Here is a 15,982-nt window from a genome sequence, read left to right on the forward strand (position 1 = left end):
TGCACTACAACTACTGAGCCCGTGAGCCTAGAGCCTGTGCTCTGCAGCAAGAGAAGGCACCACAATGAGAAGCCCGCACACTGCAAGAGTAGCCCCCACTCACCGCAACTAGAGAAAGCCTGCGCGCAGCAATGAAGACCCAACACAGCCAAAAATAAATAAATAAAAATTTCTAAAAATGATAATGCTCAGTGTTGTTGAGGGTAGAAGTATGTAGTCTCACAGATGACTAGTGGGAGCATAAAAGCCATGACTTTTCTGGGAAGCACTTTGGAAAAATATAAGAAAAATCTCAAAAGTGAGCAGAGCATCTGATGTAAAAATTCTACTTCTAATATTTATTTTTGGGAAATAATCAGAAAAATGTTCAAGGATAGATATATAATTTTAATAGTATTGTTTACAAAGCTGAAAATGTCCAAGAGTTAATTAATGAATGTGATGATACTTCTATACATTGTAAAATGTGCAGTCATTTAAAATATATGCATATACATGGGAAGAAATTCATAATACTAATAATAAAGTAGGTTCTGAAATAGTATGTATAGTTTGACCTCTCAAATTTTTAAAAATTCTATAGCTGTAGACATGAATGCTTACCAAAAAAAAAAACCAAAATGTTCTCAGTGACAGAATTATGGAGGCCTATTCTATTTGTCTTCTTGTATCTTCTATTTTTCTTTAATAAAGATGTACTGTTTATGTAATAACATTTTAATTGAAGTATAATTGATATACAATATCATATTACTTTCAGGTGTACAAAATAGTAATTATATATATTCATATATATTGAAATGGTCACTATGATAAGTCTAAAGAATATGGAATGCTTCACAAATTTGCATGTCATCCTCACACAGGGGCCATGCTAATCTTCTCTGTATCATTCCAATTTTAGTATATATGCTGTCAAAGTAAGCACTATAATAACATTTTAATGACCATTTTATGAACAGAAGTATCCTCACTGAAGGTTTTCTCTCCAAAGGATGAAAAAGCAGAGTGAAGGAGTATGAAGATGTCCTGAAGGTGAAGCTGAATGAGAAGTGCATATGTTCAGGAGGGATGTCTATCAGGAGAAACGACAAAGAACTTTTATATATGCTCCAAAAATGAATAAATGAGCAGAGATATTTTTAGGTCACCATTTGCTTCTATTTTGGGGGGCTTTAAAAATTCTTCATCTGGAGGAATAAGCATTCATAAATTTGGGGGTATGGGATGAGATGGAGTAGGGAAATTCAAATATTTTCTGGCAGCAACTTTACTTCGGTCAATGTTTGTTTATCTCATCACCAAGGGAAAATGGTTCGCAATAGTCTCGACCATCAGAAACATCTCAGGATTTCAAAAATATAGTAAGAATAATCATTATTGATGCTTTTGCAGCACTTTTCAAAATGTTAAAAAAAATTTCACTAACATCAAATAGTGTCTGTAATAACCCTATGAGCCAAATCAAATCAATATGATTCATAGGGTCATCATGAAATGCAGGTTTCCAAACTGCTGACACACAAAAGTGTCTGTTTCGGTCAAGGATCTTGGTAGCAGTAATAGAGACCAGCTCTCACCGATTTAAGCAGATCAATAGTGGATTAAAAGGACATTGGGTTATACTTCCATAATCTTTAAAAATGATACTGGGTGGCTTACAGAATTGCTGGAGGGCTTGAAAAACTAGGCTTGAAGCTAAGCAGGAGGAATAAACCACCCACAGAACTGATCTGATGAGGAAGTTGGCTAGAATAACCAACCGTCCTGGTTTTCCTGGGGCTGAATGGTTTCCAGAGATTCAGAGTTTTCCATGCTAAAACTGGGTAAGTGCTAGGCAAACTGTGAGAAGGTGGTATGCCCCTACCCAACCCCCCCAACCCCCCACCGCAGCCAGCGCCATGGACATCAGGCACTAGACCACACAGTCTGCCCTTTGGCTACCTCTACATTGGAAACTGTAAATTGCAGAAATGTTTCCTGTCAGTAGGTTAAGAGAGAGAGAGAGAGAGACTGTTGCTTGTATCTTCAGGGCTGAGTCAAAAGTCCAGTAGATGTCTGATTGAAAAGCCTAGGTCACATGCCTTCACCTTAGCTGCAAGGGAGGGAGAGAAAGTGATTATCTGACATCTTCCACTTCCATTATGGGAGGTATCTTTGCTCACCACCAAGATTTACACGGTGAGGAATTCTCTAAATATAGGAAAGCAGTTCAGGTGGCCCAAATGATGACCAGTTTCCACTATAGAATCCAAATTATTTTTAATTCTCTAATATTATTTATTTAAGAACACTAAGGCAACCGTTTTTCTGGTATATAGTAGTTTCTTTGATTTAAAATTAAGTTTTAAAAGTCAGATTAACAGCATGTTACTGTAATACCATCTTAATTACTTGGCCACAAAATAGCTTATGCCTGTTATAACTTTTACAACTATGTGACAAACATAATCCTATATTTAGGTTGTAAAAAATTTAATCCTTCTGACTTTTGTCCACCACAATGGACTGTTCCCTTTCCATTATTTACCCAGGAAAATTTTTTTCTCTCTTTTGTTTTTAATATTTCTAGAGGAGACAAGTGTATGCCAAGAAGAAATGGATTTGAATGGAAACATTTTATCGAGGACAAACCTTAAGAAGAGTAATGGACAATGAGTTCTGTATAACCCTTTGGCCTTCACTCTTGTTTATTGTGATCAAGTGATTTGAGCAAAGGATTTCAAGTCAGTGCGCATATATTTTTTGCAGCTTTTCATTTCTCTTACAGAATGACCTGGAACAAACCCATTGAGATTTTTTGTCTTGTCTTCATATACTGAACTATAAAATGGGAATGCCTGTAGTTAATCAAAGATACAGTTTTTACTGATAGTAAACAACTAAACAATGGACCAAGAATTCTGGTCCTGCCTTTCATGGTGTAATTGTGCAGTCTTGAGGGTATCACTTAAATTCTGTCAGTTTCCCCAATCTATAAATGATAATAATATCTGCACTATCCATTTGAAAATATATATGAGAAAAAGCATTTTTTAAAGTATAGAACAGTGTTAAGTATAGCAAAGTGTTATTACTGAATTACTCTTGCAGCATTTAGTGCTAAAAATGCAGAGTGCTTCCTTTGATTTTATCTAGGAGATATATCTCTGAAAATCAATTTAAAATTATAGAAGCTAATAGATGAGTCCTTTTTAGTTTGTGGTTATCTTCTGCATGGCAGATTTTTTTTTAATAAATGTATTTATTTTATTTATTTATTTTTGGCTGCATTGGGTCTTCGTCGCTGCTCGTGGGCTTTCTCTAGTTGCAGCGAGCGGGGTCTACTCTTCACGGCGGTGCGCGGGCTTCTCATTGCAGTGGCTTCTTTTGTTGCAGAGCACGGGCTCTAGGCGCGCGGGCTTCAGTAGTTGTGGCGCATGGGTTTAGTTGCTCCGTGGCATGTGGGATCTTCCCGGACCAGGGCTCGAACTCGTGTCCCCCGCATTGGCAGGCGGATTCTCAACCACTGTTGAGAAGCCCTGCATGGCAGATTTTTTTTTTTTTTTTTTTTTTTTTTTGCGGTATGCGGGTCTCTCCCGTTGCGGAGCACAGGCTCCGGATGCGAAGGCTCAGCGGCCATGGCTCACGGGCCCAGCTGCTCCGCGGCATGTGGGATCTTCCGGGACCGGGGCACGAACCCGTGTCTCCTGCATCAGCAGGCGGACTGTCAACCACTGCGCCACCAGGGAAGCCCACTGCATGGCAGATTTTTAAGTGGTAATTATTAATGCAGTTTTCTTACACTTACTCTTTCCTAAATGCCATTTTTTCAAAAGTTTTCTGAATTATATTTATAGTCCCTGAAGTCCTGGGGATGCTCTTCTGTGGGGTTTTTTGGGTTTTTTTTAACCTAAGATGTCCAAGGTATAAGATTGTATACAGGAAACAACCATTAATACAGGAAACAGAAAGTAGTAGAATTGTTCTACTTAAAATAACTGCCCCCTAATGGAGGTATAGAATATAAGCTCCATTTATAATGAGAGGGAACAAATGGAGAGGAGGAGAATCTGTTGAAAGAGATTTGCTTGACAAATATACCATATCTACTTTGTGAAATTACCAAGCACCTAAGGACTAGAAAAGTACTCACATACCCCCTATGAAGAGGCTCCTTTGTTTCCTTGATCTCCGGCCCTTTAAATAGTGTCTGGATAATCTCATATTAACTCTCTGGAGCTGTTAATTTATAGATTAAAAACTGCTGATGTAGGACAGCCATGTGATTAATCAAGATACCAGAAATACAAGCAAGCAGGCAAGATACTTATTCTGGCAGCTTCATAATTGGGACTCTTCAGTAGGAAAAAATATCTCAATCCCACTCCTTTATGAAAGTTCTTTCTATATCTCAGTCTTCACTGTCTAAACCTAAATAGAATTCCTTTCTATTTTTAATCCCCTTTCAACAAAATGAAAGCTGAATTTACACACCAGTTTTTGTCTTTTATCCATCAACACTTTAGTTGAAGAGAAACTACACTGCCTGTTAATCTCAAGTGGGATAAACCCTTCTGACTTTTCCCTCACACCTACTCTAAGTGTGTTTATCACAAAAGTTTGGCTTAGGCAAATAGTTTGATTTGCAGAGATGGTACTGCCTATTTCTCTGGGTGACCTTGAGCAACCTCTCAGATTCTTTTCCCAGAGAATGTGATATTGTTAATAAAGAACTATGTGATCTGTCTTGCCCATAATAATTTTTTTGTTGCTTGATTTCTTGATTGCAATGCAGAGCTTAGATTCACAGTACTGAAAATAATAGATCTATTTGTAAAGTTAAACGTTCAACTCAGAATTGTTCATAACTAAGAATATGAAGGAATTTGACTTAGTTCTTCATGAGACTAAAACATGCAAAATCCTACACATTAATACAAGTAAAATGCAAATGATCCCACACTATGTCCTGGGGGAACTATAAAAATGTATAAGAAATAATCCCTGATCTCAAGGATATTACAGCCTAGTAATGACTTGCTACAACAACTTCTGACACATTTTAAAAGATTCAGTACAATTGAGAGTACTCACTATGTACAAGGCATGGTAAAAAAAATAATAATTACTATTACAGTGTCCTAAATAATATCTCTGAAATGCTGTGATTATCAATTAATTTTTTGTCCTTGTTTTTAAAAAAATCAACAAGTTTTACAAGATATTTAAAACAAAGAAGAGTCCTCAGTCCTTCCACTGTTTCCAAAGAAAACGACTTTCATCTGTAGGTGATTTTCTTCATATGTACCTCCATACTTAAAATAACATGCTTGTATTGCTATATCATGTTCTTTCAGTTGTAGGTATTCTCTGTTGTCTTCCCTCACTCCATCACAATTAAACACATACACACACAGTCAGTTCCCATTCCTCATCATCACAATATATTGACTAGATAAGTGTATAGTGTTTATATTATTATGAGTATATATGTTTTCAGAACAGTAGTCAACTATGATCATTTTTGAAAAATGTTTTGCTTTCTCTGTAGTTAATAATTTCCATTTAAGTTTAGTTAATTTTCTAATCCTTAATTCAGTCAAACTGTCAGGTGTTTAAATTTATTTATTTATTTATTTATTTTTCCGGTACGCAGGCCTCTCACTGTTGTGGCCTCTCCCATTGCGGAGTACAGGCTCCGGGCGCACAGGCTCAGCGGCCATGGCTCACGGGCCCAGCTGCTCCGCAGCATGTGGGATCTTCCCGGACCAGGGTATGAACCCGTGTCCCCTGCATTGGCAGGCGGACTCTCAACCACTGTGCCACCAGGGAAGCCCTAAATTTATTAATGTATACTATTAATTTCATTTTCCTAAATATTTCTGTCTGAGGGCCTCTGACCTACTCCAGCTTGGACTTGTTGCATAACTATCATCCTAGGGTCTCCCTTGACAAACATCTTGGAGATTTCTTTCACTTCTCTCCTACAAAAGATGTCCCATTTTGATGGAACACAGCCTTCATTAAGTTCATGAGAAAGGATATATATAAGGGAAACAAAGTTTTTGAGACCTTGCATGTCTGAAAACGTCTTTTTTTTCCCCCTCTACATGCATACTGAGTATAGAATTCTAGGTTGGAAATAATTTTCCTTCATGATTGTGAGGCCATTTCACCATTGCTTTCTGCCTTCCAGTATTGCTTCTGAAAAAGCAAAAGACATTCTGATTCTTGATCGTTTGTATGAGACCTCCCTTTTTTTTTTTTTTTTTTTTTTTTTGGAAGTGTATAGGATCTTCTCTTTGTCTCCAGTGTAAATTCATGGTCATGTGCCTGGGTATGATCTTTTTTCATCCCTGGTCATATATACTCAGTGAGATCTTTCAATCTGAAAACTCATGAGCTTCAGTTCTGGGAAATTTTTGTAAATCATCTTTTTAATTCCTTCTCAATTGTTTTCTTATTTCCCTCTGTCTGGAACTCCTATTATTCAGTTGTTGGACCTCTTGGACTTGTTCTCTGGATTTTTTTTTTTCCTTCTCTCTAATTTCCTAGCTCTTGCTCTTTTTGCTCTACTGTCTGAAAGATTTCCTCAACTGGATCTTCCAAGCTTTCTGTTGAGATTTTCATTTATGCTACCACGATTTTCATTACAAAGAATAATTTTTGCTATCTGAATATTATTTTTATGTAGCATCTTGTTTCATAAATGTAATATCTTCTCTTGTATTTTTTTTTCTCCTTGCCTAGTTGCTATCTCCTCAAACTTTCTTTCTTGTATTTATTCATTTTGGTTTTTATCTTTCTATTATATGATTTCTTCAACTTTCTGGTACTCAATTGCTTTTTTGCTCATATTTAAGAGTAGGACACTAAAAGCTGGTTGAAAGCTTTGAGCATGTCAACTCTGAGTTCTAGTGTGAAATGATATGGCTGATTTGTTTGTTAAGGAATCCCTGAATTGTTATCTTTAGCTTTATTTATGGACTGGTCTGATCCCCAGAGAAGGATCTTCCAATCTCCTGCCTAGAAGGTCTAGGCCTGACTGCCAGTATTTTGGAGTCAACTGTGGTAAGAGGACTTAGGCCTCACACACTCACATTCTCCCATGTTTGGTACAGTACTCCACATTCAACTGTGACTGATGAACCTCAGATCAGAGACCCTCTGTTTTACCCTCTACAAAGAAAAAGTCTCTAGTCTTTTGTGGGAGGCAGGGAGTAGATAATCAATCAGCAGCATAGAGTGAGAGATAAAATTTAGCTGTTTCTTCATTATCTTTCAACTAATATTCCTTTTTTAACATTCCCCCTACTTTTATTTCTATTTCCAGAGGAACGTGGTCCTGCTAATTCCTGGCTTTTTAAGCATTTCTGCAATGCAAATCAGTTTAGTTCTTGGCTTTCCCCCTGCTAGTTTAGGAGTCCGTTTTCACTGGACTCCTCTCAGTAACCACCAATCTATCTGCTTCATAGCATACAAAATGTTATTAATTTTGTTTATTCTCCTGTTTTCTAGCTTGTCAGTTTATGGCCTTAAATTTTTTTAAAACTAAGTTTTAGTGAAGTTTCATGAGGGAGCAAAATTAGATGCATATGCAAAAGGGTTCTCCCTTTTACTGAGAACCCCCCATTTATTTTTTTGCTGGGAGACTAGTGAATCAAAGGAATTTAATCCAAACCAAAATCATGAGAGAGACACCATCAAAGGCTAACATAGCTCTCCTCTTGTTCCAGTAGGCCATTATGAAGAGAAAAAAATGGCATGTTGCTCCACACAAAAAAATGAAAGCCCATTAAAATATGGGTAGGGTGAAGCATTACTAATCAATGACATATTTCCTCCCACAATATTGATTTAGACTGTACTATTAGTAAAAATTAATGCCTGCTTTTTTATTAAAATACTTTATTTTTAGAAAAGTTTTAAGTTTACAGAAAAATTGTATAGAAAATACAGAGAGTTCCCAAATACCCCTCTCTCCACCCCCATACAGTTTCTCCTATTATTAACATCTTGCATTAATGGAGTACATTGTTACAATTGATGAACCAATATTGATGCACTATTAAAGTCCATGGTTTCCTTTAGGGTTCATTCTTTGTGTTGTACAGTTGTTTTTTTGTTTTGTTTTGTTTTGTTTTTGGTTTTGAAAAATGCATAGTCTCATATATCCAGCACTACAGCATCATACCAAATAGTTTCATCACCATAAAAATCCCCTTTGCACCAACTATTCAATCCTTCCTTTTTTCTCCTCTCCAAATCACTGGCAACCGCTGATCTTTTTACTATCTCTACAGTTTTGCCTTTTCTAGAATGTCATATTGTTGATATTATAGAGTATGCAGCCTTTCACACTGGCTTCTTTCACTTAAAAATGCACATTTAAGGTTTTTCATATCTTTTTGTGGACTGATAGCTTATTTTTTTTTTATCGCTGCATAACAACCCACTGTATGGATGTACCACAGTTTGTTTATCTACTCACCTATCAAAGAACATCTTGGTTGCTTCCAAGTTTTAGCAATTATGAATAAAACTGCTGTAAACATTTGTGTATATGTTCTTGTGTGGGCATGAATTTTCAGGTTATCTGGGTAAATACCTAGGGCACTATTGCTGGATTAGATGGTAAGATTATGTTTAGCTTTTTAACAAACTGAGGAACTGTCTTCCAAAGTCGCTGTACCATTTTGCATTCCCATCAGAAGTAAATGAGAATTCCTGCTGTTCCTCATCCTTGTTAGCATTTGGTGTTGTCAGTGTTTGGAACTTTAGCCATTCCAATAGATATGTAGTAGGACCTCATTGTTGTTTTAATTTGCAATTCCCTAGTGACATATGATGTTGAGAATCTCTTCACACATGCTTCTCATATGTATATCTTCTTTGGTGAGGTGTCTGTTCAGATCTTTTGCCCATATTTAAATTAGGTTGTTTGTTTTCTTATTGTTGAATCCTAAGTGTTCTTTGTGTGGGTACAAGTTCTTTATCAGGTATGTGTTTTGAAAATATTTTCTCCCAACAGATGGCTTGTCTTTTTATTCTCTTAACAGTGTCTTTCACAGAACAGTCTTGAATTGTAGTGAAGTCCAACTTATCAGTTTTTTCTTTCATGGATCCTGCTTTAGGTGTTATATCTAAAAAGTCATCACCAAGCCCAAGGTCATCTAGATTTTCTCCTATGTTATCTTCTAGAAGTTTTATAGTTTTACATTTTAAATTTAAGCCTGTGATCCATTTTGAGTTAATTTTTGTCAATGGTGTAATGTCTGTGTCTAGATTCATATTTTTACATGTAAATGTCCAGTTTTTCCTGTACCATTTATTGAAAAGACTATCTTTTTTCTTTTGGATTGCCTCCGCTCCTTTATCAAAGATCGGCTATATGTGGGTCTATTTCTGGGACCTCTACACTTTTCTGTTGATCTACTTGTCTATTCTTTCATCAGTACCACACTGTCTTGATTACTGTAGCTTTATAGTAAGTCTTAAAGTCAGGTAGTGTCAGTCCTCAAACTTTTTTCTTCTTCAGTATTGGGTTGGCTATTGAGTCTTCTGCCTCCCCATATAAATGTTAGAGGAAGTTTGTCAATATCCACAGAGCAACTTTCTGGGATTTTGATTGGGAGTGCACTAAATCTATAGATAAAGTTGAGAAGAAGTAACATCTTAATGATATTGATTGTTCCTATTCTTGAACATGTAGCTTTCCTCTTATAGATCTTACACATATTTTGTTAGATTACACCTAAGTAATTCCCTCTCTCTCTATCCACCCCCTCCCTCAATTTGTGCCCAAATAAATGATGTTTTGCTTTTAAGTTCAAAATCCAATTATTCCTTGATAATATGTAGGAAAACAATTGGCTTTTGTATATTAACCCTGTATCCTGCAACCTTGCTATAGCTGCTTACTAGTTTCAGAAGCATTTTTTGGTTGTTGATTCTTTGGGATTTTGTACATAAACAATCATGTCATCTGTGAACAAAGATGGTTTTATTTTCCTTCCCAATCTGTATACCTTTTCTTTTTCTTGTCTTATTACACTTGTTAGGATTTCTATTATGATGTCGAATAAGAACGGGGAGAGGAATTCTGATCTGGGGAGAGGTTCCATGAGTAATTTAATCAGTCCCTGAACTAATGAAACCAGCATGCCTACAACTCATACTGTGGAAATATAAAAAAGGCAATCTGAACTGTAGACTGCACATGCACTATTGGCATGGAAGCAAAAGACTCTCACTCCCTTTCACCACTACTCCCAAACTTCCCAGCATGATTTATGTGGCATCAAGCAACATTCAATACCTAGGTGAGGCCTCAAGCATGCTACTACAAAATAAATGGCTCAAGCTTGGGGCATTTTATCAGGGTGGGGGGAGGGGTTATGGAAGATTTATCCAGTAACTTAAATCTCTGTGAGTAGGAGGTTTTTCCACATAGAGACAAGTAAACAACATCCCATTTAGTGGACTGTGCCTTAGAATAGCATGAAACTGGCAGGAGATGACATAGATAATGTGACCATACAAACCAGTTTGCCTGAGGTAGTTTTCGCCTGTTGTCTGAGTGTAATTATTAACAGTGTCCCCTTCACTATCAAAATTGTCTCAATTTGGGAGATAAACTATATGGTCACTCTACTTACAGGGGAAGTGAAAATAGTAAAGAAAGACCCCATATGCTCAGAGAGTTCTCCAGAAAACCCTATGCTTACTCATGTAGGCTACAAGAGTCCCCATTCTTAAAAAGAAGAGAGAGATGTCATACAGTTTGGTTAAACATTCATACATGCATTAATAACAGGGCTTCCTGAAATCAGAGATGCTATAGCCATTGTTGCTCAAGTAGCTGTCAGAGGCATTTTAAGCTATCAAATGGCTTTTAAACTAGATTATCTCATATCTCCCTGCTCACTTTCACCCTGCCTGGAAAGTCCCTCTGAATTTAGAAGTCCTTTACTGGTCTTTGAGAAAATTTCTATGCTCTGAGGAGCCAAATGTAGCAATAACCTGCTTCAGACCACAGGAAGACCCCTAGATATTTAGATGATCTAATAGTTTATGTTTAGAACTAGGTCACAACATTTCTTTCCCATTCAGGGCCTCCTTCCTGTTACCATTTTGAATATTAAATAGAGTCCTCAAAAAATAAATAAATAAATAGAGTCCTCAGTGGGAGGAACTACCTAGTGGATGGCAGAAAAAGTCAATCAACAAATAATTTTTGAGCAACCTCTATGTAGGTCCTTGAGTATATTGTCCTTGGGTACAAAAGCTGGCAATATAGTCAATCAATCAATATATTAAACAATTGCTTTAAAAGACCATATTACCCAAATAGTACTGTGGAAGTACAAAATAACCTGATAATTTATGCAGTTTAGAAATTAAGCACAAGAGGAATTAGAAAAAGGGAGCTGAATTTTTAAATAAGTATTGGAAGAGATTTGGTTTAATAAGAGGACAGATTGTGTGTGTGTGTGTGCGTGTGTGTGTGTGTGTGTGTGTGTCTTGGTAGTGGAGTAATGAGAATATCTTTGAAGTACTCAAATTAAAATAGCACCTCTCAAGTTAAATTGGAGCTATCATGTTGACATTTTGAAGAAAAGTAGTGATGTAGAGTTGTACTATTCATAAACTCTAGATACCATAAATCTAGCGCTATTTAAAGAAATGCAGGAAGGAACTATAGTAGGAAAGGGCCATAAGATATTATTTTTTAAGGCAGATTAAGAAAACCAACTAGATCTTTTAGAAACTAAAAAATACCTTAATTGAAATGAAAAACCCAAGGGAAAATTACTTAATCTAGCTGATACTCATTTATAAAAAGAGCTTCATGACTGTGTCAAAGGATTATTTGGTAAATGTAGAAAGAATGTATTTTAATCTGAGTTATTAGTTCTAAGCAATAGAAATCAACTCTGGCTGATTCAAATAGAAAAGGAGTTTATTGAAAAGATGTTGGATAACTTACAGAATCTACTGGAGAACTGGAGAACCAGACACTGGTATACCTAGCCTTAAGTGATGCTCATAACAACAATTCGGATTGGTACAGTGAGGGCACTATTCCTGCTTACACAAAGCAATATTTGCAACAACCTGCACCACCAATACCATTAACACCAGACACTGTGTCACCAAAAGACAATTCTACCACTCTGCTCCAGGGAGTTGACCTTTCAGCAATTTCCCCTGAGTTTCTCATAGTCTCATTACCACTAGCACCTGCTAAATGTTCTAGGAGAGTGCCTCTGATTGGTGCCATAAATGCAAAGGGTGCTGGAAGAGCAAGTATCTGGAATAGTCAGCTTCTCTAATACAAGATGGAAGCCCTGTATATATACAAAAGAGCTTCAAATACTAGGCAGCCAAAAAGAAAAAGGCAAGTGTCACTGCAATTCACTCTTGTAACTGCCCAACAGACGCAAACATACTTCTTCCTGTTCTTATACCACTAACTACTTCTGCTCAATATACTGCAACATACCCTTCAACAACTGAAAACATGTTCTCCATCTCCCCAAAATGGGGACATCATCAGTTGGTGCAGGGGGTGGTAAACAATTTTTTGTAAGTTGTTCTTGTAAGTAAAGTTGTATTGGAACACAGCCATTCCCATTTGTTACACATAATCTATGGCTGCTTATGTTCTGCAATGTCAAAGTTGAACAGTGGCAAGAGACTGTATGTTCACAAAGCCAAAAATATTTCCTATCTGACCATTTACAGAAAAAGTTTACCAACCATTGAATTAGTTCATTCAACTTCAAGTCCACAGTTCCTGAGCAATGTCTATTGTTCCTTTAATCCTTTCATTATCCCATCACAATATTCTGTAACCTCTAGACTAATTTATAAAGACAGACACCAACTACACATCCAATATAAAATAGTGGGGAAATAGAGAGAAAATATTTTTAAATAATTTTAAAAGATAAATATATACTTTATTACTTAACTCAACAATTGTTCATTTAAAAAAAATTTTTTTGATGTGGACCATTTTTTAAGTCTTTATTGAATTTGTTACAATATTGCTTCTGTTTTATGTTTTGGTGTTTTGGTCCCGAGGCATGTGGGATCTTAGCTCCCGAACCAGGGATCAAACCTGCACCCCCTGCATTGGAAGGTGAAGTCTTAACCACTGGACCACCAGAGAAGTCCCAACAATTGTTTATTGAATACTTACCATGTGCACTCCTCTATACACTGGAGTTACAGCTGTGAACAAACTTTCTATTAGGAGTGACAGGCAATAAATATCGTTTAGATAGTGATGAGAAGAAAAATAAAATGGGTGGGGGAAGGAAATATATGGAAGAGCAATAGAGTTGCAGATTTAGACAGGGTAACCAAAGATGGCCTTGTTGAGAAGTTGACATTGAATAAAGACCTAAAAGAGATGATGAGATGAGATAAGATATGAGTTATGCAGGTATGTGGGGAAGAAAAATTGAGACAAGGGGAACAGCAAGCACTGAAGCCCTGAGGAAGAAAACCGGTGATGGTGAGAGTAATAGAAGATGAGATCAGGAGCTAGATGATGTAGAGTCAAAAAATCATTATGAAGGACTTCCCTGGGGCGCAGTGGTTAAGAATCCACCTGCCAACGCAGGAGACTCGGGTTCGATCCCTGGTCTGGGAAGACCCCACATGCCGTGGAGCAACTAAGCCCATGCACCAGAACTATTGAGCCTGCGCTCTAGAGCCCGTGAGCCACAACTACCGAAGCTTGCGCACCTGGAGCCCGTGCTCTGCAACAAGAGGAGCCACGGCAGTGAGAAACCCTTGCACCACAACGAAGAGTAGCCCCCCACTCGCCGCAACTAGAGAAAGCCTGTGCACAGCAACGAAGACCCAACACAGGCAAAAATAAATTAATTAATTTTAAAAAAAGTCATTATGAAACCTTTGACTCTTTCTCTGATGTGACACAGCAGGGGAGAAAATACAGATCTATGCTACAGTTCTTCCTGAAAATGGTCATGAGAACATAGGAGATATTTATGAACTTCCTTCTTAAAGGAAGACTGCACATTCTCATTGCCTTTAGCCAGATATTCACCAGATACTCACCCTTCATACCTGAAAGATCTAAACCTTTGGTGGTCCTGCCTGTATAATTTGCTGTAGTCTTCCATTACCTTATACCTCTGAATATGTCAATAAGAGCAGGAGCTCCAAATGATCACCTGGTCTCCATCTATACTACTCCTTCCCCCATTTTGGAGTAGCAATCCTTTTTTCCCCGATATCCCAAATCAATTACCTCAATAAACCATCATAATTCCCCCCCCCTTTTTTTTGTCAATTGGACCAGTGTTAAAAGTGACCTGAGGGCTTCCCTGGTGGCGCAGTGGTTGAGAGTCCGCCTGCCGATGCAGGGGACACAGGTTCGTGCCCCGGTCCGGGAGGATCCCACATGCCGCGGAGTGGCTGGGCCCGTGAGCCATGGCTGCTGAGCCTGCGCGTCCGGAGCCTGTGCTCCGCAACGGGAGAGGCCACAACAGTGAGAGGCCCGCGTACTGCCAAAAAAAAAAAAAAAAAAAAGTGACCTGAAATGACCAGATAAGCATCTGAGTTTCAAATTTGATTAATTTACTGTTGTATGCCCTGGGAGAAGCATTCTTCTCTTGCTTTCTCAGACTAATAAATAATCAGAGCTCAGAGCTGTAGGTACAGGAAGCAAAAACATTTTGAGGAGACTATTATGCATTCATTTAGAAGATATTTATCAACAACTGGCATGGACTCTTTAAAACTATCAATGCTATAAAGTAAAAACAAAGAAGCTGGGGAACTGTTCTAGACCTCAAAATGTTAAGAGACATGACTACTAAGTGTGATGCAAATTCCTAGATTGGCTGCTGTTTCAAATTTTTTAAAACAGCTATAAAAACATTATTGGGACAATTGAGGAAATTTAAAAATAGACTGGATATATACACCAATGTGAATTATCCTGAGTGTGAAAATTGCATTGTGGTTACATAGTATATGTATCATAACTGATGCATGTTGAATTATTTAGGAAGGAAGTGTTCTGATGTCTCCAACTAACCCTCAAAGGAACAGCAAAAAAAAAAAAAAAGTGTGTGTATGTGTATATGAATAGTGAAACTGAAAGAGAAATAAAGCATATGTAACACAATGTTGACAATTACTGAATCTAGGTGTTTATGAGCTCACTCAGCAAATACTTGGTTGAATGGGAAAAGAGGCTGAGTTTCATCTATAGTATTGGACATTTTGTCTACCTGATTATTGAGATCTTCCTCTGAAGTGGGCTTCTTCAGTGAGCATTCTCATGGGACATAAATATTCTAACATTCCGGGCCCATTCTGAGAAATGTGCCCTCATACTGCTTTTCTAACTCTTTGTAAGCCACTCTTCAATTATTTTACTTCCAAGTCTCTGACCGTTCATCACAACTATTAGTTATTGTCCATGAATCAGTGTACATATTTACCTTGTCACCTCTTTTTCTAAGCAAAGTGAACAATGCAATGACCTGCTTAAAATTTAATTGATGGGGGTAGGAGGGGTTCTCTCTTCCACTGCCTTTCAGGATCACCTCTAAATGGAGCTGTAGCCTGATCCTACTCCCTAAAATCCAGTCATGATTCCAACTGAAGACATCACCACTTGGATGAATAATACATGTCTCAAACTCAATTTGTTCAAAATTAAGCCTCTGATCTGTTCTTCTGGCTGAATAGAACTGTAAGCCTTCTGGTTGTAAAACCTGAATATATGTAAACCAGGATGGGATTTTTTTTTCTCCTCAGTGAATGATCATAGAGAATTCCACACGAAGCCCTAGGTATGGGCTAAGGAAAAAGCAGCAGAAAATGCTGTAAATGTCACTTACTTTGCTTGTTCATGGCCATAAAAAAAGCACTTTCTCTTGATGATGGAATGCTGCTGGGAACATCAGACTTTATGGCTTGGTTTATGGAGGGCTCCTCAGAATTCATGGCC

At 37.4% G+C, this 15,982-nt stretch overlaps 1 non-coding gene across 1 annotated transcript; it reads right to left on the reverse strand.

Moving 5' to 3' along the window:
• Window positions 1-821: 821 nt before the first annotated feature.
• On the reverse strand, window positions 822-928 carry LOC132484692 (U6 spliceosomal RNA). Its single transcript, XR_009531254.1, has one exon. It is a non-coding gene; the product is annotated as a U6 spliceosomal RNA (small nuclear RNA).
• Between the last annotated feature and the right edge of the window lie 15,054 nt (window positions 929-15,982).

Source organism: Mesoplodon densirostris, chromosome 2 (assembly GCF_025265405.1).
Source record: "Mesoplodon densirostris isolate mMesDen1 chromosome 2, mMesDen1 primary haplotype, whole genome shotgun sequence".
Lineage (NCBI taxonomy): Eukaryota > Metazoa > Chordata > Mammalia > Artiodactyla > Ziphiidae > Mesoplodon > Mesoplodon densirostris.